This window comes from Cydia pomonella, chromosome 7 (genome assembly GCF_033807575.1).
Source record: "Cydia pomonella isolate Wapato2018A chromosome 7, ilCydPomo1, whole genome shotgun sequence".
NCBI classification, from domain to species: Eukaryota; Metazoa; Arthropoda; class Insecta; order Lepidoptera; family Tortricidae; genus Cydia; species Cydia pomonella.
Genome location: NC_084709.1, coordinates 6007240 through 6016485, shown reverse-complemented (window position 1 = coordinate 6016485; position 9246 = coordinate 6007240).

Below are 9246 nucleotides of genomic sequence, written 5' to 3'. Positions count from 1 at the left end.
AGTCCTGTTCAAAGATCCATGGCTGGTTTTGAAATAGGGTGTGGCTTAAGGGCTTCACTATTGGTTCGAGAACGGTTTCCAGTTTCCGGTTTTCACACCTTTTTCACAGAAATGAATCTGTGTTAGCCCTGAGTATGACATACCCAAAATCATGTTTGGCGGGTGCCCACATTTGTGCAACGCAATAGGGTTGTTTCCATCTACAAATCTTAGGGCATAATTGTATCCCAATAAATTCTTTTGGATTATAAGAACATGTTAAACTACTTTTAGGGGACCTGTAATGACCATATTTTTGTAAATATTGAATTTAAAATATCTTTTGGCACACGTCACGTGACCAAACTCGAAACGTCATTGAAGATTCTGAAGACGTCACAACTCTCGGATTGACACTGTTGACAGTTAGGCGATTAACAACAAATGACAAATATCAGTTGACAGTTCGTATCTTCTACGTGTGTATGTAGTTATGTGTCAAACCATAAACTGTGACGTCACACAATTTTCAAAGAGCGTTTTGGGCGCGAAAGCATCTGTCAAAATATATTTTGTTAATTTAACATATTTAAAGCCGTTTTTAGTATAAAAGCTGAATTTTAAGGCAACTTTTAGTTAATATAGAAAGTAATACAAGCGTTTCAAAAAATTGGAATACGATTCTCTTTTAGGCCCCAATTCATTATAGATACAACGAGATAAGCGTTATGTGTGGTATATAATTATAGCTCACAAATCCACCACATTATGTCATTTTTTATTTTATCGGTAGCATTTGTTTTAACGGAAATAAAGAGGTTGCAAATCGAGTAACAGAACTTCAGAACAGATATATCATTTGATATTTACCAGTCGCTTTTCGGTGAAGGAAAACATCGTGAGGAAACTGGACTAATCCCAACAAGGCTTAGTTTTACCCTCTGGGTTGGAAGGTCAGATGTCAGTGGCTTTCGTAAAAACTAGTGCCTACGCCAAATCTTGGGATTAGTTGTCAAAGCGGACCCCAGGCTCCATTGAGCCGTGGCAATATACTGGGACAACGCTAGGAAGAAAGAAAGAAATCGAGTAACAGAACTTAGTAACCAACTAGGTATAATAGTTATGATGTAAATGTCCATATCATGTTGGAGTCATATATTAGCCAACTAATTATTCAAGATCAATACACGTAGCTCCCTTAGGTATTCGCCTAAGTACCTACAATCTCGGGTAAAATTGAGTTTTATAAAAGTGAACTAGTTTCTAGGTCATATTTTCTATGAATTGGTCATATTTGTAGACTCCAATTACAGTTACACTTTTCCTGGTTTTTCGTGGACCAGAATATCGATGATTTTTGTAACTTGATTTAGACGTTGCTATCATTTTCAATCCAAAAACACATAAAATCACAATTCAGAACATGCGGCAGCGTTGTTTTCTATCAAGTACCTCAAGCACCAGGGCGGCTACCAGGAAAATCAAAATTCGTCAATTTCGGGCATTTTTCTCTGTCACTCTAATTACGTCTTAGTGAGAGTAAACGAGAAAGATTCCCGCAATTTGCGAATTTAGGTTTTCGCGGTAGGCCCCCAGGTCCTGTCAAGTTTCAGCAGTGTTGCCAGGTGAGCGGAAGAGAATTATCGTACTTGAGTGTCAATATTATTGTACCGTTGAAAAAAATATCGTACGCCAATCAAAAAGGCAGCCCCAAAAAATGTCTAGTAAAATAAGCTTAAATTTCCAATTAATAATAAAAAAAGACAATTTTCGTCTAAATTGCGCAAAAAATCTGTTTATGTTTGTGTAATTTTGGGATAGACTCAAACGGTATACAGGAAATTGAGACATTTTAAACTTTAAACTGAGCCGAACACCCAAAAGATACTAATTTTAGCCTATTTCTGAGAGAAAGTGTCATATTTTGCTTCAAATTACTAGACTTTTAAGGTGGCATCATCCAAGGGCTGAAATTATAGTACTTTAGTACGATAATGCTCTTTGGAACATTACGTCATACCCGGGCCCAAATTATCGTACATGTACGACAATTATCGTACGCCTGGTCACACTGAGTGTCAGTGTCGACAGAGTCAGCTAAAAACGCGTCAAACATCGCAACGTCGCGCCGATGGCCGTCCGAAGCATGGAGTGGCAACGCCGCAATGTATTTGTACACGACATTTGTCACACACACATGAGTAAAATTTATAAAAATATAACGTTGATTATTGCATGATTTCTGTATGAAACAAAGTTTTTCTATTAATTTAGCGCAAATGAATATTCGAAAGTAGATAGATGCGCAACTATTTATGTAATAATATTGTGTAATTAATTAATAAATAGCGATTGTTTTTTGTATGAAAATCGAACCACCTTAATCACGCGACTATATGAAGGTGCAAACTAACCAACAAGAAATTCAAAGATGGTTTATCTCCAGCTCTACGATCCTTGCTAGGACGTAGAAAGAGATACAATGACTGAAAATTTAAAAGGCTGCTTTTCATTTGATCCGCCTGTAGTTTGTTATTTACTACAGAATCCTTCAGAAACTTCAACTTCAGGAAACTTGAGACAATACATCGATTTATCAACCGCCGCAGCCAAAATCGACAGCTCCCACTTAGATGTATACGAAAACAATGGAATTACCGCTCCTCCCAAAAAGGTTGACCCATTTGTTTCCGAACGGGACACTTTTTTCCTGACAAATTGCCTGAAAGTAATTTTGAGCCCAGGACCAGTTATTTATATGTATTACTTTGGCTTTATGTTCTTTCAGCATCGTGCGCATCGGTCACATTAGGTTTAAAAGCTATTTTATTTATTAACTATTAGATTTTTTCCAGACTTTTTTTATTTACTCGTAATTAGCTCTCACACTGGTGTTCCCTTGAGCCATCTTATGGCTCCTTTACACAATGGGCCGTCAAATTGGCCCACTAAGATGCGCCAACGTGTAGATAGGGTGGTGTCGGATGGCATATGGCGCGGCGGGACGACGATGGGGTAGCCACGGTGTCGGTTTTTCATCCGCACATCAAAGGTAATGGGCTAGCGATGGTGCGTACACATGTGACCCATTCCATAGTGCATGCTCTCAACCATCGCATGACCATCGTTTTAGTCCAGTGCTGGACCATCGTGAAGAGGAGACATAGGTAACCATCGCATGGCCATCTCGCTTGTCAAGCACTGGTCCATCGTGTAGATGAGCCATAACCATCGCATGGCCATCTCGCTTGTCCAGCGCTGGTCCATCGTGTAGAGATGCCATAACCATCGCATGGCCATCTCGCTGTTCCAGCGCTGGTCCATCGTGTAGATGAGCCATAACCAACGCATGGCCATCTCGCTTGTCCAGCGCTGGTCCGTCGTGTAGAGGTGCCATAACCATCGCATGGCCATCTCGCTGGTCCAGCGCTGGGCCATCGTGTAGACAAGTCATTAGATGTTGCTTTTTATGGGGGCCCATCTTGTAGGGGCGAGTCATCGTCTGCCGGAAATACTAAAAATAATAATTAGGCAGGCGACCGGTTTTATATCCCATAGTCATAGTATTTAGTGCATCGCTTTCACCCATTAGCCTTGTTCATTTTAGATTCCATCAAATCTCAATAGTCCTTACACCTTGGCGTCTGCTGTATCTGCGTGCATCCCAAGACACGAGCAAGGGCAGCATCCGCTCGATGAACCCCTTATTTTTCATTAAAATGTTAAAAGCGCCTTCTAAATGCCTGGAACAGGGGTCATCGATTAATTGCGTCACATGTTTAGGTTCGGGAGGGGGTACAGAATATGTGACATTTGTGGCATGGGGTGGGGAGTTTGAACAGCTTTGTGACCTCACTTAACATCATTTGTAGACAAAAATTGTCTTGATTTTTGTGTCCGCAGTACAGCTAAATAACTAGTTTTTGCAACATGTATAGTTTTTATTAGTGAAATTTTGGTTTTTAAGCCAGAGCCTAGAATTAAACACAAAATTTCATGAGACTCACTTGAGAATTGCGACCTGTGGAGGAGAACATCTGAACATATAAATGCATTTTTGGCCAAGCTGAAATGAAGACCTTCGCTGCCGCTCGGTCAATTATATGATCCGATGATTAGCTGTTTAACTAGTGTAGCTACCTTAGAAAAATCAATCAGTTAAAAAAATTTAATATAACGAAATCCTGTGAATAGTTATCAAAGCCATTCACGGTAGTTTGGTCGCTAATTGGCGACATATAATTTTGTAGTACCTAGATATTTAGCAAAGAAATATTATTCTAATAATTACCATGGAAGTCCGTAAACGTGACCCAATTAATAACTTGTAACTCATCGACACTTTACAACACCAATTACGCCAATTATTCAACGCCTCTGAACAAACAAATTTCTTTCCATTAAATTTCGAGAAACAGCACATGATATTCTAACACCATAGCGCTTAAGTGGGGGCTAAGGCCAAATTGCACTTTTTATATGATTTAGTCATGGGTTAATGCGATGAAAGAAAATCACTCTAAAAATAAGACTATATTTGCAAGGGCAGACTCTAAACAAAACCAGAAAAGGTTAAGTTGGCTCGATAGAAAAAATCATGTAAATATGTCTAATTTTAGTTTATTTTCAATCGTTACCTTGTAGGTCTGCATACCATAGCGGTATATTTTTAGTATAAAATAGCTAGTGATATAGGCGAAGGATTTGACAAGAATTTTTTTAATCAGAAGTATACTTTCAGAGTTATTGAGGTAAAACGTTAAAATCCACGAAATCGCCAAATATTCCTTCGCAGGTTTCGCGCGGTGTGCTATATCTTTTGTTCCTTTCTAATTTCCTGGCTTTACCCCCTCTTAAGTCTGTATGGTGTATGCGACAGGATCTTTGATCTTTGCACGGCATAATGGACCGTAATGAAATGGGGAAGGGGGCAATTTTCCGTGCGATCGCGCAGGCGGCGATAGCTGCCAAATTAACTCGATCCCGGGCGGCGCTGCTACAGTGGGCTCAAATTTTAAACAATTATTTTTTATCTAGGACTGGTACTGAAGAAGATAGGAAGCATGCATGTAGAGGACAGAATAGAAGCCTCCTGATTAATGGGGCAAAGTCACAAGGTCAAGCAGACCCTCCAATGATACAATTTTCCACAGAATTTACGCGTTTTCCTAAAGAAAACCTTATAGTACAAAAGGCGGACTTAATGCCATGAGGCATTCTCTACCAGTCAACCTTGATGATGATGATGACCGATAAAAACTATCCTATGTGCTTCGTCGGGCCTCTGTATCCATACCAAAAATTGAAATCGTTTCAGCGGTTATAGCATGAAGAGGTAACAGAAAGACACATACAGCCAGACAGACTTTTGACACTGATATATCTAATCCATATCGTATTTTTAGCAAATGTTTGACGTGTCTATCTTAAATTTCGAATCGGGCCGACTGCGCACCTGGCATCCACTGTGGAACGTTTTTCAATAGTCGCGGTGAACGGATTGTAATGTCGAACGAATCAAATCTAGATGTGGGACTAGCTGTAATTGAACTAGGCTTTTTGGGAAACGATGCAGCGAGCGAAGAAGTGGTTTGGTGCAGATTGCATCAGCCGAGAAATCTTGCCTTTAAACTCTAAAAGTCGTAACTACACTTTATTTTCTATTAACATATGACGTTTTACGTCGACGAGGCGAAATTGGAAATGTATTAGGTACGCTAAAATTCAGGGAAGTGTAAGATTTAAGTAAGAAAGAAATTATATGTTCGGCGATGTGGCAAATTGTTCTTATCACGAATATCTGAAATGCGATCTATGCAATAGGCCTGTGTCGTAAATTTCAAAAATGGCTTATTTCGATAGTTTAGTACCTGTATTACCCCAAAAAAATAATATTTCATGATAAAAATTATATTTAAAACACATATTTTAAGTTTGAAAAAAATATTTTTAAACTAACGTAAAAACACAAGAAAGTGTCATGGCGTCGTGAATGACGTCACATAGTTGCAAGCGATTGTGTTCACTTACGGCGAAAGTTTGTTTTGTTTAAATAAAAATGGAAACTTCGTATTTTAAAAACTGTATAGTGCCCCAGTGTATAAATACAAGTATAAAAACTCGGACTAAATTATTCATACGTGTTCCGGTCAAGGAAAAAATGCGAAGAAAGTGGTTAAAACTGGCAAGGAGGAAAGATGCTCATTGTTTATCAACAACATCGAGAATTTATTTTTGTGAAGATCATTTCGATGTAAGTATTATTAAAAAAAGTAGTGACTTCATATTCAACTCGTAAATCTTAAGAAAAACCAAAGCTTTTTTTGTTGCCCTGGGAGCAAACAAACAATTATTTTCTAATTCTTACTTTCGAAATAGGCAATTAAAAACCCACTATTCCACAAACTTGCGATAGGGCTTAAGACACTAAGACAAAGTAGTGTCTTTCTTTACAATATCATCTCTCTATATTTACATTGTAATTCTAACCTCAAAATCAATTAATTTGCAATTGGTATACATTCCTTCAAATAATAATTGACTGCGTGCTAAAGTGAAATATACGTGAAAATGATAATAAGCAGTATTTTAGTATTGTTTATACTTACATAGAAGTTTTAACATTACGAAATTCCGATGAACAAAAGTCAGTGTTCGACGCGAAAAATCGGCCTAGCATAACAGCGTCAATTTTGGGTAAATTATTGCTGTTCGCTTTGATAAATCCAGGTTCCATGGCAGTTTATGCTAGTATTATCCGATATGGGTGGAAATAACACTCTCAACTTGTCGAAAAATGATAATAATAGAAAAAAAAACGAAGTGACTTGTGCTGTTGTATGAAAATCATAACCAAACGTCAACAACAACAATGGCGCATATCACCATGTGACGTAATACGTTCTAATTGGCGTTCACGGCGGAGGGGCCAGGGGGGTATTTTTTTGATTTTAATTTGTAAAAATAACAATAATCTTATTTTTTTATGAGGAATTATTTCGGTTTTCCTTGATTAAATATTACAATTTACGCCTAGAAACATTCATCCATTGGTTTCATTGTTAGTTGACACAAGCCTATTCCATTTATAGCCGTCGTAAAGTAAAATGGCTTATTGCAATTACAATGATCTTATTTTGATGACGAGATTTGCTTAGGCTGCTATGTGTTTCTATAAATCTGCGGTGGCAGCATGGTTGCATTTTTATTACTCGTCAATACGCCTCTCACTTTCGCACTTACATACCTGTTAGAACGTGACAGGCATGGTAACATGCGTAAAAATAGCCGCTGTTATCAGTTTAATTTTTCGATAAAGGACGACACAAAGGAGTTTATGCTTTTGTTATTACTAAATGCTATAAAGTTTGCTCGATAGAAAATTGAATCGAATAGTCATAAATCGCATGGCTCAACCGCGCTATAAGAAGAAATAAGCTGTCACTTCTCAGATTCGAGAATTCTAAGTAAATATCTCCTAAAATTAGTGCGATAAGGACAACTGCAGCTCAGGCGAAAAATCGTGCATAAATAAAAAAAAAACATTCTTTTTTTCGTAAAAATCTCAGAAATCGAGGTTTTGTTCTGGATAGTTTCCTCCTCCAAACCATAACCAATCGTAACGAAATTCTGGAAACTTAATGAGGAAGAAATTGTCACTGTCTGATCGTTTTGATTTTTGCGTTTATTGTTGCCGATTTTGTACGCTAGGCGCATTTATTTTGATGTTTGTAGCGCTTTTTAAAGTAATCTCTTTCTTATAAAAGCAAGAATATAAAAAAAGCAAAACGTACAGACACAGACTGATACTAGTAATATTGAAATCATATAAAAAATATTCATCTAGGGTGTAATATTAAAATCCAGAGAGCAAAATAACGAGAACGTTTGTATGGAAAAATGACCACTAATGTTTCCTCTTAAGGTTTAAACATTTCCGCTAGTGTGTATATTTTATTTGATGGGAGGAAAATCTATCGACAACGTCTTTTATGATTGTCTCCGACTTATATCAGTTATTTAGAATGACTTTTGGTTTAATAATGCTGCGGCCTCTTTTCTACTATTGGAACACAGTTTATAAACTCACATACACACACACACACACACACACACACACACATATCAGTTTAGTTTTGTTTTGGTCTCTAGATGGTCGTCATATTTTAGTTAATACGTAGGTCATACTGAAAGATCCTATAGTCTCAAAAACTTTAGTAGATATGCAACATTTAATCAACTCTTTCTGACAATAGTTATTTACGATACAAGTGCGGAAAGTAGGAGATTCGCAACAAGTGGCGATAAATTAAAACACGACCAAAGGGAGTTGCGAATTACCTATTCGCACGTGTCAACGTTCTACAGTACATTATGGCCATTTAAACTTTCGTCATAGGCACGGAAAGTGTTCATTCCCGCAATAGTGCTGGAAAGTAGCACCATATGTAATATAAAATTTCTTTTCGATGGGATCAACCCATTGACTTATGTAGTAATTCGTAAAGACAGGCCTTACGGGGGGCCTCCACACCGGTGCACACACGACTGCGAGCCAATCGTGCAGTCCAATACAACTAGTTGCGACACTTGCGACAAATCGGGCGCATCAATCAATCGCATTCAACGGGTGAATGACAATGTTCGGTCGGAATTATGTGACCTTTACTTATGAAATCTTTCGCGGGTTCAAACCCCAGCTCGTACCAATGAGTTTTTCGGAACTTATGTACGAAATATCATTTGATATTTACCAGTCGCTTTTCGGTGAAGAAAAACGTCGTGAGGAAACCGGCCTAATCCCAACAAGGCCTAGATTAGCCTCTGGGTTGGAAGGTCAGGTAGCAGTCGCTTTCGTAAAAACTAGTGCCTAAGCCAAATCTTGGAATTAGTTGTCAAGCGGACCCCAGGCTCCCATGAGCCGTGGCAAATGCCGGGACAACGCAAGGAGGAAGGAGGAGACTTATGAAATCTTTGGATCAACCTGAAAAGTTCAAATCCATTTTTCATAAGGGACTTTTGTATGAAAATTTGGGTCCTCGATGGTTTTATATAGCGGTTTTGGTATATATATTTAAATCCATGTTTTTTGACGTATACTGTACACAAGCGATCAATTATCATATAGTGTACCTATATAGGTAATTGTAAATAATTGGGCTGTGCATAGTTAATAAAAGGATCAGATGTGCATTATTTTATAAAATATCAGATGATCCTTTTATGAAACTCACTTCATTCGTTTCATGAGTCCACACTCGTATTTTA